Raw genomic sequence first — 24094 nt, 5'->3', positions numbered from 1 at the left:
ACAGTATTTTAAATTAAGGGGCACACTGATGACCACGTTTTGTTGTGCCCATCAGCGTGCCCCTTAACATAAAATGTGCCCATCAGCGTAACCCTTAACATAAAGTGTCCATCAGTGTGCCCCTTAACAGAAAAAAATGTGTCCATCAGTGTGTCCCTTAACTTAAAGTGTTCATCAGCGTGCCCCTGTGATTCTCTGAAGTACACACATTTCGTACCTTGAGGGCAAGCAGGGAGCTAGAGACAGCAGAGGTAGCAGGATGCAGGGGGTGGGAGCTGCACCGAGAGCTTTGCTGAAGGTAGCGGGATGAGGCACGGTGCACATGTGACTATAGCTTGCGGGCAGGCAGGGAAAAAGCATCAGGAGCCGGGAGAGATAGCAAGCAGCAGGGGGCAGGGCACACACATGACAACATTGGTTGCTGGTACACTGGCTGCTGAGCGGCGGGGATCTGGCATTTTAGACTGGTGGGCTGACAGTCCGGACAGGAGAGTTGCTCAGTCCGTGGTTGGACCACGGTCCGCTGTTTAATGACTGCTGCCCTACGGCATTCCCTGCAATTAGCTATGGGCTGGAAGATCCATTGATTGTCTGCATCCTGAAACAATCATTCATAGGTAATCTCTCCATGAGAAAACTAGAGGCCACGAATAGTTGCGGGAGGCTGTTAGCCTCCCGTTGTTTTCAATGGGCTTTTAGCCTGTAGCTAAACACAGGGAACTGATGCTGGGTCTCCCGCATCCAGTCCCAATTGAATGGAGCCTAAGACTGTCCAGAAATTTTTAGAATCAAACATCTTCTCCTTAGAAACATCCAAATATTAATAAACATTGTTGTTAATTATTTTAGGTTGGGAACACATAAACATAAACTGGGGATTCTTAAATTTGGCTACAAAAGTGGAAATACCCCTTTTAAAGAGACACTGGCTTTGTTGCCAAAAAAAGAAAACAAACAGTACCCCTTGAATGCTACATTGAGATTTTTATTTGGTGAGATGATGACATCCTTCTTGTTTGCTCTAAAGGGATGTCATCAATCCACTAGTTGTATTTGAAATTAGAAATAAATTTCCTATCATGCTTCAGTGATTTTGGGCAGTCAGGAGCAAACTTGATGAAGACTGAAAAATAATGCTGTGTACTGATTAACTGTCAAAGATTCTATTCATATTAAGAGAAATTAGACAGAACAGTATAATCAAAATTCCTGCGGTCTGCTCAGCTTCTGCAAGCTCACAATAGCCTTCAGCTGTGGTACATAGGAGAGGTGATCATCTGGCATTCAGCAGCACTGACTACATAACTTTATACTTATACTGTTTTTTAACTCTTTTTTTGCATTTTCAGTGCTGATTTTCTACTAGAAAATAAAATATTTGTGCAATTTTCTGACTTGTTTGACCTTTTAGCATATACTTAAAAATTATTTTTACATTTAGGCCTCCTGCCCACAGGCATATTAAAATATTCCAATCTTCACTTGATCTTTCTGCTGGAAGAAAAATCCAGCTTAAAAAAAATTCTAGTTTTGCTACCTAATTACATGAGGTAATTCACACCTAAATGTGTATGGTGTTTAAAAGTCTTTCTTTTGGGTAGAAAACTAATCCAGTAAGCTACTCTCCAAATGCAAGATTTTGGCATTTTTATGCTCCTAAATGCTGCTCTAAATTACGAATCTTAAGACTACAATGTACATAGACACACTGAATAATATAGAGACATGAAATATCTAAAAACATTGAAGCCTTAGACATAGGTGTCTTTTAAAAAAAATCATTAACATACATGGTGCTAGGTAATTGATAACCTTATTATTGTCACAAAATGGTTACCTGTTGGCAAGTCACAAGTGGCTAATGTTTTAGAATGTTTTGTCTTTCCCGAAGGGGTGTAAAGGAATGACACCACATGTCATCCTAAAATGAGGAAAAAGTCTCTTGTTATTTTCAATTTGTGATGAAAATTATAACATGTAAGTAAATTCTAATTAAGGAGGTTCTGATATGCTTCAAATTGTTGTAAATGAATTTCATGCTACCTACTTTCAAAGAAACACTATATTGCCAAAAGTATTGGGACGCCTGCCTTTACACACACATAACACTTTAATGGCATCCCAGTCTTAGTCCGTAGGGATCAATATTGAGTTGGCCCACCCTTTGCAGCTACAGTTGCAAGAAAAGGTATGTGAACCCCTTGGGATTACATGGAGTTTTGCATGAATTGGGCATAAAATGTGCTCTGAAAGTCACAACAATAGAAAAAGTATGTGAACCCCTTGGGATTACGTGGAGTTTTGCATGAATTGGGCATAAAATGTACTCTGAACGTCATCTAAGTCACAACAATAGAAGGGCACAGTCTGCTGAACATAATACTACACAAACATTAAATGTTGCCATGGTTTAATTGCACATAGCATGTAAACATTCATAGTGCAGGGAGGAAAAAGTATGTGAGGCCCTAGCTTAATGACTTCTCCCAGAGCTAACTGGAGCCAGGAGTGAGCCAACCTTGACTCCAATCAGTGTGATGATATTGGATGTGTTGCTGACAGCTGTCCTGCCCTTACACACACACCTGTTTTGGGTTTACTAGTTTCAAGAAGCACTGTCTGATGTGAACCATGCCTCGCAGAAAAGAGCTCTCAGAAGACCTACGATCAAGAATTGTTGACTTGCATGAAGCTGGAAAGGGTTAGAAAAGTATCTCCAAAAGCCTTGATGTTCATGTGTCCACGGTAAAACAGACTGTCTACAAATGAAGAAAGTTTAGCACTGTTGCTACTCTCCCTAGGCGTCCTGTAAAAATGACTGCAAGAGCACAGCGCAGAATGCTGCATGAGGTAAAGAAGAATCCCAGAGTGTCAGCTAAAGACCTACAGAAATCTCTGGCACACGCTAACATTTTTGTTGACACATCTACAATATGGAAAACATTAAACAAGAAAGGAGTACATGGGAAGACACCACGGAGGAAGCCATTGCTGTCCAAAAAGAATATTGCAGCACTACTGTCAAAATATACTGTGGACAGATGAAACCAAGATTGAGTTGTTTGGGAAGAACACACAACACTATGTGTGGAGAAAAAAAGGCACAGCACACCAACATCAAAACCTCATCCCCACTGTAAAACATGGCGGAGGAAGCATCATGGTTTGGGGCTGCTTTGCTGCCTCAGGGCCTGGACGGATTGTTGTCATTGATGGAAAAATGAATTCCAGAGTTTATCAAGACATTTTGCAGGAAAACGTACGACCATCTGTCCGCCAACTGAAGCTCCGCAGAGGATGGGTGATGCAACAGGACAATGACCCAAAGCGTACAAGTAATTCAACAAAACAATGGCTGCAACAGCACAGAATACGCCTTCTGGAGTCGCCCAGTCAGAGTCCTGACCTCAACCCAATTGAAATGCTGTGGCATGACCTTAAGAGAGCGATTCACACCAGACATCCCAAGAATATTGCTACACTGAAACAGTTTTGTGAAGAGGAGTGGTCCAAAATTACTCCAGATCGTTGTGCAGGTCTGATCTGCAACTACAGGAAACGTTTGGTTGAGGTTATTGCTGCCAAAGGAGGGTCAACCAGTTATTAAGTCCAAAGGTTAACATACTTTTTCCTCCCTGCACTGTGAATGTTTACATGTTATGTGCAATTAAACCATGGCAACATCTAATGTTTGTGTAGTATTATGTTCAGCAGACTGTGTTCTTCTATTGTGACTTAGATGACGTTCAGAGTACATTTTATGCCCAATTCATGCAAAACTCCACGTAATCCCAGGGGGTTCACATACTTTTTCTTGCAACTATATAACAGCTTCATCTCTTCCAGGCTGTACACAAGATTTAGGAGTGTTTCTATGGGAATGTTTGACCATTCTTCCAGAAGTATGTTTGTGAAGTCAGGCACTGATGTCGGACGAGAAGGTCTGGCTCGCAGTCTCCGCTCTAATTCCTCCCAAAGGTGTTCTATCGGGTTGAGGACAGGACTTAGGTGCAGGCCAGTCAAGTTCCTCCACCCCAAACTCGCCCATCCATGTCTTTATGGGTCCTGCTTTGTGCACTTGTGCACAGTCATGTTGGAAAAGGAAGGAGCCATCCCCAAACTGTTGGGAGCATGAAATTGTCCAAAATGTCTGCTGATGCCTTAAGAGTTCCCTTCACTGGAACTAAGGAGCTAAGCCTAACCCCTGAAAAACAACCCCATACCATAATCCCCCTCCACCAAACTTTACACTTGGCACAATGCAGTCAGGCAAGTACTATTTTCCTGGCAACCGCCAAAACCAGACACATCTATTGGATTGCCAGACAGAGGTGCATGACTCATCAATTCAAAGAAAACACATCACTACTATAGAGTCCAGTGGCATCATGCTTTACACCACTGCATGCAACACTTTGCATTGCACTTGGTGATGTAAGGCTTGGATGCAGCTGCTCAACCAAGGAAACCCATTCCATGAAGCTCTCTACACACTGTACACACTGCCACACAAAGTTTGGAGGTCTTTAGCTATAGACTCTGTAGACAGTTAATGACTCCTGCACACTGTGCGCTTCAGCATGCGCTGACACCGCTCTGTCATTTTACATGGCCTACCACTTTGTGACTGAGTTGCTGTTGTTCCCAGTTGCTTCTACTTTGTTATAATACCCCTAACAGTTGAGTAGCAAGGAAATTTCACAGATGGACTTATTGCACAATTGGCAAGTTATCACGGTACCATGCTTGTATTCACTGAGCTCCTGAGAGCGACCCATTCTTTCACAAATGTTCGTAGAAGCAGTCTGCATGCCTAGGTGCTTGATTTTATACACCTGTGGTCATGGAGGTGATTGGAACACACAAATCCAATACTTTTGGCAATATAGTGTATCTTCACCTTTAGTGAAGTTGTTCCCCAACCACCTGAGTGCAGCCCACCTGGGATAATACGAAGGTGAGTCATTAGTTATCTGCACTTTTGCTATAATAATCTTTAGGTTAGCTGTACTGATTTCTGGGATTGAATATCTTTATTGAATCTTTGACCTACAGTCAGGTCCATAAATATTGGGACATCGACATAATTCTAACATTTTTGGCTCTATACACCACCACAATGGATTTGAAATGAAACGAACAAGATGTGCTTTAACTGCAGACTGTCTGCTTTAATTTGAGGGTATTTACATCCAAATTAGGTGAACGGTATAGGAATTACAACAGTTTGCATATGTGCCTCCCACTTCTTAAGGGACCAAAAGTAATGGGACAGAATAATAATCATAAATCAAACTTTCACTTTTTAATACTTGGTTGCAAATCCTTTGCAGTCAATTACAACCTGAAGTCTGGAACGCATAGACATCACCAGACGCTGGGTTTCATCCCTGGTGATGCTCTGCCAGGCCTCTACTGCAACTGTCTTCAGTTCCTGCTTGTTCTTGGGGCATTTTCCCTTCAGTTTTGTCTTCAGCAAGGGAAATGCATGCTCAATCGGATTCAGGTCAGGTGATTGACTTGGCCATTGCATAACATTCCACTTCTTTCCCTTAAAAAACTCTTTGGTTGCTTTTTCAGTATGCTTTGGGTCATTGTCCATCTGCACTGTGAAGCGGCGTCCAATGAGTTCTGAAGCATTTGGCTGAATATGAGCAGATAATATTGCCTGAAGCACTTCAGAATTCATCCTGCTGCTTTTGTCAGCAGTCACATCATCAATAAATACAAGAGAACCAGTTCCATTGGCAGCCATACATGCCCACGCCATGACACTACCACCCCCATGCTTCACTGATGAGGTGGTATGCTTAGGATCATGAGCAGTTCCTTTCCTTCTCCATACTCTTCTCTTCCCATCACTCTGGTACAAGTTGATCTTGGTCTCATTTGTCCATAGGATGTTGTTCCAGAACTGTGAAGGCTTTTTTAGATGTCGTTTGGCAAACTCTAATCTGGCCTTCCTGTTTTTGAGGCTCACCAATGGTTTACATCTTGTGGTGAACCCTCTGTATTCACTCTGGTGAGGTCTTCTCTTGATTGTTGACTTTGACACACATACACCTACCGCCTGGAGGGTGTTCTTGATCTGGCCAACTGTTGTGAAGGGTGTTTTCTTCACCAGGGAAAGAATTCTTCGGTCATCCACCACAGTTGTTTTCCATGGTCTTCCGGGTCTTTTGGTGTTGCTGAGCTCACCGGTGCGTTCCTTCTTTTTAAGAATGTTCCAAACAGTTGTTTTAGCCACGCCTAATGTTTTTGCTATCTCTCTGATGGGATTGTTTTGTTTTTTCAGCCTAATGATGGCTTGCTTCACTGATAGTGACAGCTCTTTGGATTTCATATTGAGAGTTGACAGCAACAGATTCCAAATGCAAATAGCACACTTGAAATGAACTCTGGACCTTTTATCTGCTCATTGTAATTGGGATAATGAGGGAATAATACACCCCTGGCCATGGAACAGCTGAGAAGCCAATTGTCCCATTACTTTTGGTCCCTTAACAAGTGGGAGGCACATATGCAAACTGTTGTAATTCCTACACCGTTCACCTGATTTGGATGTAAATACCCTCAAATTAAAGCTGACAGTCTGCAGTTAAAGCACATTTTGTTTGTTTCATTTCAAATCCATTGTGGTGGTGTATAGAGCCAAAAATGTTAGAATTGTGTCGATGTCCCAATATTTATGGACCTGACTGTACATCACCTGTTGCACAGTAAACATGCCCACGCCACTCTCCATTTGCGCTAAAGACGAACAGTGAGCAATGATCTGTTTTTTTGTGACCGGAAGGTTTGCCAGGAGTCGAAAGTCATCAGAGACTTTCATCATGGGGATAGTATTTTACCATGGCAAAGTGTATACGAATGGATCAAGAAGTTTAAAATTGGTTGGATGTGCATTAAGCATGCAGGAGCATGACACCCATCTACATCCACTACTGATGACAACATTGAGCAAGTCATGATTTTTACAAACCAACAAGTGACCATCAATGAAGTGGCAAATCATTTCCAAATTAGTCCTGGTTCTGCATATGAAATTATCCATAATTGGCTTTACTTTCATAAGATTTGTGCAAGATGAGTACCAAAACAGCTCACCAAAGAGCAAAAGCACAATTGTGTAGCCATCTGTCAACGCTTACTGGACTGCTATGCTAACGAAGTTGAAGCTTTTCAGAAAAAAATAGTCCTTGAAAATGAAATGCTCATACATCATTTTGAACCAGAAAGCAAACACCAGAGTTAGGAATGGAAACTTGGACGTGCCATATTGCAGAAATTCAAAACTCAACCCTCTGCAGAAAAAGCGATGCTGACAGTTTTTTGGGACTCACAAGGGTCAATAACTGCAACATTATTTGGAGAAGGATTCAACAGTAAACAGTGCATGTTACAGTGAGATACTATGCGACAAGATGAAGTCTGCAATTCGAACCAAACACCAAGGTCCATTATCGAAAGGTGTTTTGTTGTTGCAAGACAATGCATGACCACATATTGCTGTCCATACTGTTCAAACAGTTCAAGAACTGAGTTTTAAGGTATTGGAGCATCCTGCATTTAATCCAGATCCCACTCCCTTGGATTACTCTTTGGTCCACTTAAAGATGTCTCAAGAGATTGTTGATTTGCCACAGACCAGCACTTTTTCCAAGGGTATATACAGAATGATGGAACTCATGCATTGAAAAGAAAGGGGACTATGCTGAAAAATTATGTAACTCTACGTTTTCTAGTTTTGTTCTTATAAATTATAGAAATAGAATGCAGATAATTACTGACACTCTCGTACTTGCCCTCACCCATGATCAAGCTATGCTTCCTCCAACAGGTCCTAAAAGTCAATATTTAGCTTGAAATTAGAGGCAACATAGTTTACTTGTGCATAGATTTAGTTTTTTTTATCCTGGCAGTGTATACTGTATAGAATCTCTGGTTGCCAAAAGTCCAGAGTGCTTGATTTTGTAAGACAGCGATTCCCATATTTGTCAGAGGTACTTTGCAAATAACATTATAGAAAGAGATTTATTTACATTACCGTACTGCTCTGCTGCAGTCATATGAATCATTTAATGCAGAAAGGTGTGAGCCTGAAGGAGGGACACTGTACAGAATGCCTGGCTAGAATATTCAAACGCTGTCTTGAAAATAAATGTTTTATACCATTGTGACATAAAATTCAATTTTAAGAAGATAAAAGAGAAACCACTATCATACAGCAGGGTTATGGTATATTTTAATATTTTTTAAGTTGCATTTTATTTGGAAACATTAGCAATTTACAAATAACCAAACAAGTAAATGCATTTCCTGCAATTTATCTGAACATAACATGATGTAAATATGAAAGCTACTTTGTTGCCTTTTTTAAAACATTATATAAAAGTCTTCCTGCACAGCAAGCAACCTGTGCTGCTAACTGCACCACCAGTCTCTGGATTAAAAAGATGTTAGCATCCAGCACACTAAACCTGGGTTCAAATATATGCAGGCCTGTTTTGACAGCACAATTTCAGCCCTGTCTGGTGTGACTTTGTTCAGTAGTTTAGGAGTGATTCTAAAGCAGCGTGTCATATTGGAAACCACACCTGAACTGGGCTAAAAATAGTACCTGATTCTTTTTTAAATTGCACTTCGGCTGGCCTTCACATATGTGAACCTGCTCCATTGAAAAAGCTGCAGGTTCACGTCATGCAAATCAGATGCAGTTCAAAGAGCATCCAATTTGCATATATGTGAACTGGGTCTAAGGGTTCATACACTCGCTTAAAAAACATTGCTTCTACAGGAGATTTGCATTGTGCCTGTAGAAGCTGCTCAATGTAATCATATGTATCCATCAGGGGCGGACTGACAACTCATGGGGCCCCCGGGCAATAGGGGATCATGGGGCCCCTGTGTCCTTGCCCAAACTCAAAAAAGCCTATGAAAAAGGTACCAGGGGCATCTCATGGGGCCCCCTACTGACCCTGGGCCCTCGGGCAGTGCCCGAGTTTCCAAATGGTCATTCTGCCCCTGGTATCCATGCATATTAGGATGTTTACAGGCATTTTTTAGGCTCAGCATTTAGAGGCAGAAAAAGAACCCTTCTGGTTATAGAGGAGTTTTCTTGCAGAAAAAAATGCTAGACAGTCCAAAATGCCTGTACAAAAATGTTTTTTTCTGCCAAAACTTGCATTTTTTTAAGCCCAGTGTGCATGGACCCTTATGGGTCTTCTGCTTTGTGCTCTGGTTTCTTCTGCTAGCCCGTGTCCTGTAGTAACAGCTCAGACAGCATTATTGGTAATTATTAATTGCTTGCTTAACAGAGATTTGCACTTTTATTTAATGTTTATAAAAATAGAGTTGATTTAAAAAAAAGACACCATGACATGTTTTTTTTTTTAAGTACCAGAGCTAAAGTTTTAATCATAATACCCAACTTAGAGGTTCTCAACCAGCAGAATGTATTTCCAAATGTTTATTTTGAAGGAACAATGGGTAATTTTAGATTAACAACATAAAGGCTTAGCAGGTATTAGATCATATTTATATTTTATTAGATCATATAAGTTCAACTTTCCTAACATGCTACATGGTACATGTTACACCCATATTTAGTGTGTATCAGTAACATGTTACTGATGCAGCAGCCCCCGCACACCCGATCCCTCGCTGTTAAAGCAAGCCAGGGATCTTCTCCCTGCACCCGCTGTCACAATTTTTAAAAAAAAAGGAGACCATGGGAGAACTACAACTACCGTTAGCCATTGCGGCTGAAGGCTTGTAGTTCTCAATTAACTATCACGGTGCTGATGAGTGCTCTAGGTAGTTCATTGATGTTTCCGTCATTCATTACCTGCCTGGCCATACGAGGTATGGGCAGACAGGTACACTGAAAATCTACAGGAGCCTGAGATTCCACTTGCGACCTGCTGAACGCGGGTGAAATGCTTTAGAGGCTCCTAATGTAAAAAATAAGAGTGCACATTTCTTTACCTGCAGAAGGATGTGCATTAATTAATTTTTTACAAAGGTGAACTTATCTTTTAAAGCTGATCTGGATAAGTGTTTTGTTTTGTTTTTTTGCTATTTAGTCATTATATGGTGTTTTGAAAGCTATTATACACAACTAACAGGTTAGAAGCATTAGATGGACACACATCAATGGGTTCTTGAGTAAGTTAACCAACAGCACAGTATACTTTGCAACCAATAAATCAGGTATATATTTTATAACATAAAGAAATGCTGATCTAAATGACAAACAACCCCCCACTGAAAGTTGAATTTGTACAGGACTATTTTTTTTTTCACTATCTTCATAGCACTTATGAATTTTTGCCCTCTTGAAGGCTCAGATTAGTGAGTCTCGAATAAGCTTCCTCTTCTTCAGACTGTGACCTTATGCTCTCCCTGCCTGTTTCCTGTTCATGTGGCAGATAAACATGAATGTGTACTCTTTCTAAACCCTGTTGGAGGTTTTTCTCACATGGAACTGACTTCCCAAATGGAACCCCATAAACCACCAATGCCGAGTCTGCCTTTGGACAAGTTATTGCCTCACCCATTTTAGGCTTACAAAGATAGGGGTTGCGTGTCCTGTACTCAGAATGGTCTGTTCGTTCTCGAGGCACAATGGGTCTGCAGAGTTGTAGATAAGTTACAGGGCCTTGAGGAGCAGTGAAGACACCACTGTTGGTTGCAGAAGAAGGTATCCTTTTTTGTTCTCTCCTGTATAACAACCATGGAGGGTAATTATTGCTTTCAAGGCCTAATACTCCTGATCTGCACCTGTAAGAGTGATACAAAAAATGCATGAAATACAGTATTTAACATTAATTACTTAAGCTCTATTCACACCTACACATTCGAGGACTGCACAAAAAATGCCACGCTTGTGATGCCATGAATTGTTAATGGCACTTCAAACACGGTTAGGAAACATGCATTTTCTTGCACAACAAAAATGAGTGAAGATCAGTGCCGAAAAGGCACAGGAGTTTCTGTTGGTGAATGGGCTACCCTTTGCTGTTGTAGGTAAAAAAAAAGCACATTAGCATGACTTGCAGGTGTGAATAGGGTCCTAATGCTATAAACGTAATCTAGTAGTCTTAGTGGCTGGTTTCCATAAAACGGATGATTTTCATTAGAAATTTGTATTTATTTAGGGAATGTTTTTTAAGCATTACCAAAGAGTAGTGTTAGGGCAGAAGGTACAGATGTACAATAGAAAAATAACGATCACAAGTATAACAAAGGCAGTAAGACAATTGATGTGCAAGTCCCCATAGGGCCAGAGCAATAGAAGAAAAACTAGTTATAATCTCATGGGGCATTGCAGTGGGAAAAATGGGGTTAGTGTGGTTATGATATTGTGGATAGTCAAGCCATCATAAGTACCGGAAAAGAAAGGAAGAGAAATTGCCAGAAGCATCTGACGTTCCTGATCCATCAAAGCTGCTGGTCTCATTCCAGTATCCTGGTTTTGGTAGTGACACATTCTCCCTGTCCACCTGCAAGGTAATTTATGTGGCCAGTCTCTGGGTGGAGACCAACCCTGATTTAAGCCAGCCAAGCCTGCAGTCTCATGATTGTTCTGTTGTGTTTGTAACACGTGCTCCCTGTTTGTCTACCTTGCTCTGCCAAATTGGATTTCCTCGTTGACAACCTCAGATCTGATATCGACTACTCTCTGAACTCTGCCTGTCTTTCTAATTGGATTGGACCCTGATTACTCTGAACCTTGCCTGCCTTCTACCTGGACTGTCATTGAACCACTTTGTCAACCACAATACCTGTTTGCTTTGCTCAGTTCACACCAGCCTCAGCATGGTAGCCAGGCAGTATAGCATTGTCTATACGTCCTGCAGGCAACCAAGTACCAGTAGGCCTGCTTGCCTTATGCGATAGGGGGCTACTATAGGTGAAGAACACAGAAGCTAGCCATAGTGCCTGACCATCTGTGTTAGGGACAAGCATGACAGAAATAAAGAGCAAAAGATTAGACTTCTGATTTTTTAAAAAGAGCAAAAGAATGGAGCAGTGGGTGGATGTGATGTAGTTCAGGACAGGAGAAGAGGGACAGGGAGGGGTGATTCAAGGAGTTGAGTGTCCGTGTTGGCGGCGGCGGGGGGGGGGCTGGTTTACATACAGTATAATTGCAAATAGATTCTTCCATATGGAAAAAACTGTCACAACAGATGACTTTGGAACAGTTGGGCAAGACAGGGTGCCCTTAGACGTTCAAGGGCAATTGGACCTGCATGCACAATTAAACTACCCTTGGGAACGTCTCTCTGCCTCCCAGCACACAAACTCACAAACTCTGCTCAGGAGTGTCAGGTTTGTTGCGTTGCTATACTTCCTGCCTGATCATTTGTCTCTGCTAAGTATCGTGTGCAGAAGTTCCACAAGCATGACATAATTGTCTGAGGAAAAGAAGGTGTGGTATTTCAACTGGACTTTAAACATTATGTTAACAGTTATTTGTAGGCAGAGATGAAAATGAGACAAATGTTTGATTTATTTATTTGTTACAGGTACTTATATAGCGCCATCAATTTACACAACACTTATACTGTATATATACATACATATATACACTATATTGCCAAAAGTATTAGGACGCCTGCCTTTACATGCACATGAACTTTAATGGCATCCCAGTCTTAGTCAATAGGGTTCAATATTGAGTTGGCCCACCCTTTGCAGCTATAACAGCTTCAACTCTTCTGGGAAGGTTGTGCACAAGGTTTAGGAGTGTGTCTATGGGAATGTTTGACCATTCTTCCAGAAGCGTATTTGTGAGGTCCTGCACTGATGTCAGACAAGAAGGCCTAGCTCACAATCTCCACTCTAACTCATCCCAAAGGTGTTCTATAGGGTTAAGGTCAGGACTCTGTGCAGGCCAGTCAAGTTCCTCCACCCCAAACTCGCTCATCCATGTCTTTATGGACCTTGCTTTGTGCACTAGTGTATAGTCATGTTGTAACAGGAAGGGGCCATCCCCAAACTGTTCCCACAAAGTTGGGAGCATGAAATTGTCCAAAATATGTTGGTATGCTGACACCTTAAGAGTTCTCTTCACTGAAAAACAACCCAACACCATAATTAGTCCTCCACCAAACTTTACATTTGGCACAATGCAGTCAGGCAAGTACCATTCTCCAGACACAGCCATCGGATTGCCAGACAGAGAAGCGTGACTCGTCAATTCAATGAAAACACATCTCCGGTGTTCCAGTGGCGGCCTGCCTTACACCATTGCATCCGACGCTTTGCATTGCACTTGGTGATGTAAGAGTTACATAGTTAGTCTGGCTGAAAAAAGACAAAAGTCCATCCAGTTCAACCATTAAAAAAAAAGTTATAATCCTATACCTTACAGTTGATCCAGAGGAAGGCAAAAAAAACCAGCAAAGCATTATCCAATTTGCTCCTGCTGGGAAAAAAATTCCTTCCTGATCCCCCAAGAGGCAATCAGATACTCCCTGGATCAACTTTATCTATAAATGTTATTATCCAGTTATATTCTGTGTATCTAAGAAAGAATCCAGGCCTTTTTTTAAACAATCCACTGAGCTGGCCAGAACCAACTCTTGAGTGAGTCTATTCCACATTTTCACAGCTCTCACTGTGAAGAAACCTTTCCATGTTTGGAGATTAAATTTCTTTTCCTCTAGACATAAAGAATACCCCCTTGTCCTCTGTGATGTCCTCAGGGTGAATAGCTCTACACCGAGTTCACTATATGAACCACTTATGTATTTATACATGGTGATCATATCCCCTTAATTTCCTCTTCTCAAGAGAGAATAAATTCAGTTCCTTTAATCTTTCCTCATAGCTGATCTCCTCCATGCCTCTTATCAGTTTGGTTGCCCTTCTCTGTACTTTCTCAAGTTCCCTAATGTTCTTCTTATGAATTGGTACCCAAAACTGAACTGCATATTCCAGATGAAGTCTTACTAATGATTTGTACAGGGGCAATATGATATCTCTCTCTCTGGAGTCTATACCTCTTTTAATACAAGAGATGATTTTGCTCGCTTTAGAAACCACAGCTTGGCATTGCATGCCATTATTAAGTTTGTAATCTACCAGAACTCCCAGATCCTTCTCCGCCATTGATTCCCCCAGTTGTACTCCCCCCTAGTATATATGATGCATGCATATTCTTAGCCCCCAAGTACAAAACCTTACATTTATCAACATTAAACCTCATTTGTTACATAGTTGCCCAATTAACCATTTGCCGCCCGGCCAATGGCCGTTTGGCGGCTTCAAAGTTGCTTCTCCACTCCGGGTGCACGCCATTTGGCGTGCTCCCGCACATGCGCCGTTTGCGCTAATGCAGAGCGGCGCAGCGGCTTGATCTGTCACCGGGCGTGTACCTCGGACACGGCCGATGACAGATCCGAGTACCGGCTCCGTTGCAGGTACCATGTGACCTGCTGTGACCAATCACAGCAGGTCACATGACAGTTGTATACAATGGATGGCTTCATTCATGATGCCATCCATTGTATACTAGTGCCTAGCTGTGAATGGTCACAGCTAATCACATGCACATGTCATGTGATTAGCTGTGACCAAATCACAGCTAAGCACAAAAAAAAAAAAAGCTGAATGAATCCATTTCATTCAGGTAAATGCTTGCTTATAGCAAAGTATTTCTTTGCTATAAGCAAATTGTGTAAAAAAAAAAAATACTGATCACTTCCCCAAAGTAGTACAATGTTACTATGGTAACATTGTACTACTTTGGTCATAGTAAAATATGAAAAAAAAATGTTAAAAAAAAAATACAAAAAAAGTAATAAAAAATTAAAAATAATAAAAAAAATTTAAAAAAATTAAAAAAATATATATATTTTTTTTTTTTTTCATACTGTCACCAGTCAGTGTCCCTGTTCACCGCCATGCCAGTTATATGATGACGCTGTACTGCACTGGTGACAGTATGTAAAAAAAAAATAGTGAAAATAATTTTTTTAATTTTTTCATTTTCCGAAAAATTATGACAAAAAAAATACAACTTCAAAAAACTCGCCATGCCTCTTATGAAGTACGTTGGACTGTCTACTCTGCAAAAAGGGGTCATTTGGGGGATATCTGTACTATTCTGACATTCTTAGACCTCAAGAAATTAGATTGGCCGTCAGTACTTCAGGATTGATCAATAATCAGATCTATACCATAGTTTGTGAACTCTATAACTTTCCTACAAACTAAATAATACATCCTAATTTGGGTTATTTTCACCAAAGACATGTAGCAGAATACATCTCGGCCTAAATTTATGAAGAACAATTATTTATTTGTAAATTTTTATAACGGAAACAAAGAAAAACGTGTATTTTTTTCAACATTTTTGGCCTTTTTTTGTTAATTTAGCAAAAAATAAAAACCCCAGCGGTGATTAAATACCACCAAAAGAAAGCTCTAGTTGTGTGAAGAAAATGATAAAATTTTAGTTTGGGTACAGTGTTGTATGACTGCGCAATTGTCATTCAAAATGTGAGAGCGCTGAAACGTGAAAAATGGCCTGGGCAGGAAGGTGTAAAATTGCACGGTATTGAAATGGTTAAACAGTGCATTGAGGTCGGCTTGTAAGTTGAAGACATCCTGTAAGGGCGTTATTTCACTGCACAGCTTGGTGTCATCTGCAAAGTCTGAAATTGGATTTTTAATCCCAGACCCTATGTTGTTTATAAATACAGTATATTAAAAAGTAAGGGTCCCAACACTGAACCTTGGGGTACACCACTGATGACCCTAGACCATTCAGAGTATGAATCATTAACCACTACTCATTGAATACGATCTTTTAGCCAGTTTTCTATCCCTTTACATACAGATTTTTCCAAGCCTGTAGACTTTACCTTACACATTAGCCATGTGTGGGGAACTGTGTCAAACGCTTTAGCAAAATCCAAGTATACCACGTCCACCGCCACCCCTCTGTCCAAGGTTTTGCTCACCTCCTCATAAAAATAAATCAGATTTGTTTGACAACTTCTGTCTTTCATGAATCCATGCTGTCTGTTGCTTAAAATATTTTTTTACAGCAAGAACTCATCTATGTGGTCTTTTATTATTTGACTCCTTTTTAAATATTGGCACCACATTGGCCTTACGCCAATCCTGTGGTACTATGCCAGTCATTAAAGAGTCCCTAAAAATTAGAAACAATGACTTTGAAATGACAGAGCTCAATTCTTTAAGGACCCGTGGGTGTATGCTATCCGGTCCAGGTGCTTTATTCACCTTTATACTGTCTAAATATCTAAATATTTTTGGATCATATCAATTGTGAGCCAATGTGGATCATCTGGAGCTGTGTCAATACCATGCCCATTATGGACAAGAGCTCCCCTACGCTCTTTTGTATACACAGAGCTGAAGAAGGTATTAAATACATTTATTTATTAATATATCTGAAGAATTTTTTGGGGTTGGTCCTGCTATCTTTTGCAATCTGTCATTCATTTTCAATTTTTGCGGCCTTTATTTCCTTTTTGCATATTATGTTATATTCTTTGTAATGTAATGGGTTGGATGCAGCTGTTTGGCCATGGAAACCCATTCCATGAAGCTCTCTACAAACTGTTTTTGTGCTGATCTGAAAGCCACACGAAGTTTGGAGGTCTTTAGCTATTGATTCTGCAGACAGTTAGCAACTTCTGCACACTGTGCGCTTCAGCATGCACTGACCTCGCTCTGTAATTTTACATGGCCTACCACTTCGGGCTGAGTTGCTGTTGTTCCCAGTTGCTTCCACTTTGGTACATTACCATTAACAGTTGACCGTGGAATATTTAGTAGCAAAGAAATTTCAGGGATGGACTTATCGCACAGGTGGCAAACTATCACGGTACATGCTTGAATTCACTGAGCTCCTGAGAGTGACCCATTCTTTCAAAAATGTTTGTAGAAGCAGTCTGCATGCCTAGGTGCTTGGTTTTATACACCTATGGCCATGGAGGTGATTGGAACACCTGAATCCAATGATTTGGAGAGGTGTCCCAATACTTTTGGCAATATAGTGTCAATACAACAACAGTGTGTGGAGAGCTTCATGGAATGGGTTTCCATGGCCGAGCAGCTGCATCCAAGCCTTACATCACCAAGTGCAATGCAAAGCGTTGGATGCAGTGGTGTAAAGGATGCCGCCACTGGACTCTAGAGCAGTAGAGACATGTTCTCTGGAGTGACAAATCATGCTTCTGTCTGACAATCCGATGGACAACGCAATTGCCAGGAGAACAGTACTCGCCTGACTGCATTGTGTCAAGTGTAAAGTTTGGTGGAGGGGGATTATGGTGTGGGGTTGTTTTTCAGGGGTTGGGCTTGGCCCCTTAGTTCTAGTGAAGGGAACTCCTAAGGCATCAGCATACCAAGACATTTTGGGCAATTTCATGCTCCCAACTTTGTGAGAACAGTTTGGGGATGGCCTTCTTGTCCGACATCAGTGCCTGACCTCACAAATGCACTTCTGGAAGAATGGTCAAACTTCCCATATACATACTCCTAAACCTTGTGGACAGCCTTCCCAGAAGAGCTGTTATAGCTGCAAAGGATGGGCCAACTCAATAATGAACCCTACGGACTAAGACTGGGATGCCATTAAAGTTTGTGTAAAAGCAGATGTCCCAATATCTTTGACAATATAATATAGATATATATATATATACATACACACAGGCCACTTTATTAGGTGCACCTGTTCAATTGCTTGGTAACACAAATTGCTAATCAGCCAATCACATGGCAGCAACTCAATGCATTTAGGCATCTAGATATGGTTAAGATGACTTGCTGAAGTTCAAACTGAGCATCTGAATGGGCATGAAAGGGGATTTAAAGGACTTGGTTGTTGGTGCCAGATGGGCTGGCCTGAGTATTTCAAAAACTGTTTTTCACGCACAGCTATCTCTAGGGTCCAAAAAAAGAAAATATTCAGTGAGCGGTAGTTGTGTGGATAAAAATGCCTTGAATGTCAGAGAGGTCAGAGAATGGGCAGAGTGGTTCGAGATGATAAAAAGGCAAGTAGTTCTTATCACTATGTACCAAAATATCTGAGGAATGTTTCCAACACCTTGCTAAAGGGGGTTCAACCCAGTACTAGCAAGGTGTACCTAATAAAGTGGCAGGTGAGTCTCTGTTAGATAAAGCTACTAACCGATTAGGTTCATCATTTCAGAAAATCTAAAGACGTAATGCTAACAAAGCACAGGAACAAAACAGTCTTAACAGAAAAGTAGGTAAAACTTACCTTTTCATTGTGCTTGCAGGTGTAGCACGTGGTGCATTCTTTCCATTATTTGCTAATCTGTGTACTGTATTTTCTATGCAAGATGTGACAGTTAGATGTTTGCAGGGCACCAAAGTTCGATTTTGGCTTTTCCCCATGTTTCCTTTCTCATTTGAAGCATTTGTTGTCCTTGATGTATAACCCCTCTTCACTACAGCCATTGTAAGCCATTTCCACCTGCTCTTCATCTTCTATTTAAGATGAATACAGTACTGAATAATTTAACTACTGAAATATTAACGTCATGTGTTTAAACACCTGCTTAGCTTATGTAATATTAACACAAACCAACCTCACGTTATATAAAGGTATTTTGTCATTTTTTTAAATTTAACCACTTGAGCTCCAGATTTTACCCCCTTCATAACAAGGCCATTTTTTGCTCTTTGGCACTGCACTACTTTAACTGGCAATTGTGTGGTACGAAAATGAAATTCATATCATTTTTTTTCACAGCACACACAGCTTTCATTTGGTGGTATTTGATCACCACAGGGTTTTTTTTATTTTTTTGTGATATAAACAACAAAAGACAAAAAAATTAACAAAAAACAATATTTTTTTACTTTCTGCTATAAAACATATCCAGTAAAAAATAATAAAGATTAAATTTCTTCATAAATTTTGGCCAAAGTGTATTCTGCTACAGTGCAGCAGGCAATCGGACACTAACTGACACTGAGGGAAACTGACTAACTGCCACTGACATCACTAGTGACATTAAGACATTAGTACAGTGATCAATGATAATACTATACACTGTTACTGTACTAATGTCACTAGCTGGCAAGGGATTATCGTATATCTAGAGCACTCAAGGGGTTAAATGTGTGCCTAACTATGTGTAATATGTGTAATGTGTGCTGCTTTTATTAAGAAATCTCTTTGTTTCTTATCCCTGCCACGCTGCTCCACACAGACTCTGGCCATCAAATTGATCATCCTTTCTTAAGCCCAGACACTTTTTTACTTTATTCCTATGCATGTGAGTCTCTTTTTGGATAATTGGGCCTTTAGATTCACACATGGGGGTCATTTTGAATGTGATTTATATTACAAAAGCAACGTGTTGCTGCGTCATGAAAACCCATGTGTGAACCTACATGCGTCCGGACTTAATCATTTTTTGTTTGTCTTGTCTGTTTTGTCTCTTCGTGCTCTTTGTTTGTAGTATACACAGTGTTTGAGCCCAGGTTGGTGTTTTATTAATATTCGATAATAAAATCATTATATTATGTATTCAGAAGCTTTTTTGCGGTACTTTAGCCTAGTGAATATTTGTCACCAATGGTAACCACTTTTCCTACTTTCTGGGCGGATTGTTTTTTGTTCTAAAATTTTTTGGTTACGGTGACAACTCTCAAATTTTAAGCGGAAATGTGCTGGTATATGCATTTGCACTACTATCAACCTCAAACATTACCTTTTTGAGTGACAGATAAGTGAGTCTTGACCTGGAAAAAGAAAAGCTTCAACATGACTGCCCGACTGCAGGACATCTCCAGGACTTCTCCCATCCTCTGGAACTCACTACCCCAATCCATCAGACTGTCACCTACCCTTCTCACCTTTAGGCGCACCTGAAAACCCATCTCTTCAGGGAAGCCTACGCCGCCCTCACCTAACAGCCGATCTCCTCCACTCCTCCTACCACTCCATCCCCCACAGCCACTTCCTCCTGTACCACTATCCCCTCCCTCCTAGAGTGTAAGCTCAAAAGAGCAGGGCCCTTGACCCCTTCATGTTTTGTTTTGTTACTGTATTGTCTCATGTTCTGTCCCCCACTATAATGTACAGCGTTGAGCAAACCTTTTAGCGCTATATAAATACTGTATAATAATAATATTAACGACAAAGTAGAAGCTCTGCTCCTGCTCTTTATAATGGAAGAGCTGGGCACCAGTACAGGTTTCGGTCCTGGCTCTGCATTCACCTACTGCACTTGGTAAAATCCTTAATTGCTTCTATTGGTATGGGGTGGATTAGATTAGTTTAACTGAAAAGCACAGTTTTCCTTTAAAGTGAATTTCCAATTAACTACATAGCCTTTGCAAACCTAGAACACAGGGTAAATTCTACATTTTTTAGTATGAGCAGATTACCTTAAAACAAACCATAGTAAGTGCAAGCAAATATGCAGGTTGTCTAGTTTTGGTTAATGACTCTCATAATTAAATTCTTGGAATGCAGAAACGGAAATAACGGTTGGGAAACCGGTACAGAGCAGAAGGGCAGTCTGCATGAAATCCAAGCACAATATGCTGTTCTGTTTGAGATATGTCAGCCAGGAGCAAGATGCAGTTATGCCACTATGAATTTTGCATAGACTATACTTTGGGATGAACTTGGAGAATACCTGCAAACATATGCTTGTGCACATTACATTTGGGAATTAGATCATTTATCTAGATTACAGGGAGAAATCATAACTTTATCTGGGAATTATTCTGTGAGCTAATAGTACATGGTGGTCTTGGTACATGAATAAACTTCTATTTACAATCATTGGTAATGAAGAAATATCACCAGAACAATCATTGTTGAATCTCTAGGGGACCAAGTACATGTAGCACTTGGCTCCTTTCTGGTCTGTGGTCTCGTTATGCAATAAAAGCACACCTTTATGTCTGTTTCTGCTTGCAGTCAACTCCACCCCAAACTGAAGTCTAATTTATCGGTGTTTCCATGGGGAGAATTGGAGCACAGCACTTTAACCACCACCCCCTCTTCATTCTTGTTGAGCTAGATATTGTATGTTTATGTGGACCCCCTCAAAGCCAGTACATCCTGCATGAGGATGTGTAGCCATTGTCTTGTACCTCATTTCACAAAGGGTTCACCACCCTCCATCTCTCTAGAGAGCTTATCACTAGTCACAACATGTCTGTTCCTACTGTAATGTTAATGGTCAGAACTGTCAGGAATAATTGTAGTTCACAGGAGTGTTCAGGTCTCCCATCATCGCAATATATACACTTTCCTTCATGCAGAAATTATATGCATAGCTTCCTTGGGCACGCAGAACAGCCTTTGATGATCATTTCACATGTGGGAGTTGACTGACAGCTGCAGGCATGATCAGGGTGTATTCAGGAGATTCCTCATAACTAGCACTTATAGCACTTATTGCTAGAAGCACACTGGACTCTTGTCATCTGGGAAAGCAGCACATTTCAGGTTTTACTCTGTGACTGCTAAACTAATAATTGCCAAAATGCTAGCTGGCAGCTTGTGTTGTGAATTATGGCTTTCACCTCCAGCATGCAATATCATTCACAAAAACACAAGCTACCAGCTAGTACTCAAGTATTTCTTCCCAGTGTAGTGGGTCAAGGATCTGGAGTCAGTAGTCTGTCTTCTGATGTAAAACAAATATGGCAGAGGAGTAGAACAGAAGAAGCATAGGGCTGGAAGATGGCAGAGCTAAGGATGATATTCTGTGGTCCTAACTCTACAAATTTGAGAGTCCCCATAGTAGAGGCACATGCATTTAAAGGATAGACCAGGGGCAGGTGCACATGAAGGGAACCCACCCCTCTTAAAGGTACAAGAGTGCAAAGAACACCCAGCATGTAGCACAATGTCAGCCAGGGCGCCCAGTGCACTTACCTTAAAAACAACAGTAAAATAAAACATGGCACCTGCCCCGGTCTATAACTAGCTTATGAAGCAAGGACTACGTGAACCAGGCAACGCATGTCAGTAATAAAGGAAAAAAATTTCAAAAATTAACTCATCAGCCAGCTTGCCAACAACCAAATTGATCTGTCTAACAGTATGCATTAAAAACAAATGTGTGCTAACTAAACCCCTGTTTTTAATGCATACTGTTAGACAGGTCAATTTGGTTGTTGGCAAACTGGCTGACGAGTTGATTTTTGAACCTTTTTTCCTTTATTACTGACATGCGTTGCCCAGTTCACGTAGTCCTTGCTTCATAAGCCAGTTATAGACCGGGGCAGGTGCCATGTTTTATTTTACTGTTCTTTTTAAAGTGAGTAAGTGCACTGGGCGCCCTGGCTGCCATTGTGCTACATGCTGGTTGTTCTTTGCACTCCTGTACCTTTAACCACTTGAGCTCCAGAGGATTTACCCCCCTTAATGACCAGGCCTCTTTTTGCTACTCGGCGCTGCACTAATTCAGCTGATAATTGCGCGGTCATGCAATGCTGCACCCAAACAAAATTTACGTCCTTTTTTTCACACAAATAGAGCTTTCTTTCGGTGTAATTTGATCACCTGTGCGCTTTTTATTTTTCACGCTATAAACAAAAAAAGGCCAAAAATTTTGAAGAAAAACAATATTTTTTATTTTCAGCTATAAAAAATATATAGTAAACTCAAAGTTGGTTATAAATTTAGGCCAAAATGTATTCTGCTACATGTTTTTGGTAAAAAAAATCCCAATAAGTGTATATTGATTGCTTTGTGTGGAAGTTATAGCGTCTACAAACTATGGTATAAATACTGCAATTTACACCATTTTTCTGCTATACAGCGCTGCGCTAGTTTAACGGACAATTGCACGGTCATGCAATATGGTACATAAATGAAATTTACATCCTTTTTTTCCCCACAAATTGAGCTTTCTTTTGGTGGTATTTGATTGCCTGTGCGGTTTTTATTTTTTGCGCTATAAAAAAAAAGGCTGACAACTTTGAGGAAACAAAAACAATATTTTGGACTTTTTGCTATAAAACATGTCCAGTAAAAAAAAAATGCAAAAATCAAATTTAGTCATAAATTTCTGCCAAAATGCATTCTGCAACATGTCTTTGCTAAAAAAAAAAAAACCAATACGTGTAAATTAATTGGTTTACGTGAAAGTTATAGCGTTTACAAATGGCGGGAAAGATACTGGGATTTTTAGGGGTTTTTTTATACTAATAATGGCGGCGATCAGCGAATTATGGCGGCAATCAGGGACTTATGGCAGCGACCAGCGACTTATGGCGGGACTGCGGCGGACATTCTGACATTGGGGGGTACTGACTTGGGGTCACTGACATCCCCAAAAACACTAATACAGTGATCAGTGCAAAAAGAAAAACACTGACACTGTACTAATGGCAATGGGGAGGAAGGGGTTAACTTTATTTTGCAGGGAAGGGTTATAGGAGTGACGGGAGTGTTTTATTAGGGGGCGGGGGTGTGTACTGGGCGGGACAAGGCTGATCGAGAAAGAGAAACTGTTCTTTCTCGATCAGCTCATCCTCGAGCTGACAGGGAAGTGACAGACAGCACAGCTACTGCAGCTGTGCTGTCTGTCACTGTTTGCCGCCGATCGCTGGGACATAGCCGCTAAGGACCGGCTGTGACCCGGCGACTCACATCCGCGGCGGTGATCCGCGGGACAGATAGGGCGGCGGCGCCCCCTATTTGTTTACAAAACACACGTTTTAAAACATGGTTTTGCCTGCGAGTGCCGCCCTGCCGCCGTATATGTACAGTGGCTGGGCGGCATGTAGTTAAGAGGGGTGGGCTCCCTTCATGTGCACCTGCCCTTGGTCTATCCTTTAAATGCATGTGCCTCTACTATGGGGACTCTCAAATTTGTAGAGTTAGGACCACAGAATATCAGCGTGCCGTGATGTGGCTCTGTGGCTTACGTATGTATTTGCAAATGTGTGCTAAATAAACCCGTTTTTAACACATACTGTTAGACAGGTCAATTTGGTTGTTGGCAAGCTGGCTGGTGAGTTGATTTTTGAATAATTTTTCCTTTATTACTGACCCTTGCCAATCAGGCCTTACTAAAATTTCATCTCCTTGTGAGTATCATGGTTG

General features: G+C 40.9%; 1 long non-coding RNA gene across 2 annotated transcripts in view; it reads right to left on the bottom strand.

Annotated features, from left to right (window-relative positions):
* Nucleotides 1–8230: 8230 nt before the first annotated feature.
* The window catches only part of LOC149452778 (uncharacterized), a 39334-nt gene continuing 23470 nt past the window's right edge, over nt 8231–24094 (bottom strand). Inside the window, exons 1-2 of one of the 2 annotated variants that reach the window (XR_016314843.1) lie at nt 18269–18580; nt 8231–10782 (exon numbers count right to left, since the gene is read on the bottom strand). This is a non-coding gene — a long non-coding RNA (uncharacterized LOC149452778). Of the gene's footprint in view, nt 10783–18268; nt 18581–24094 lie in introns of those variants that run through there. The other variant, XR_016314842.1, reaches the window with a different exon arrangement.

This window comes from Staurois parvus, unplaced genomic scaffold (genome assembly GCF_062004578.1).
Source record: "Staurois parvus isolate SC_StPar_1 unplaced genomic scaffold, SC_StPar_1.0 ptg000464l, whole genome shotgun sequence".
In the NCBI taxonomy this organism is placed as follows: Eukaryota; Metazoa; Chordata; class Amphibia; order Anura; family Ranidae; genus Staurois; species Staurois parvus.
The sequence above is the reverse complement of the archived record's forward strand: the minus strand, read 5'-3'. Positions and strand labels throughout refer to the sequence as shown.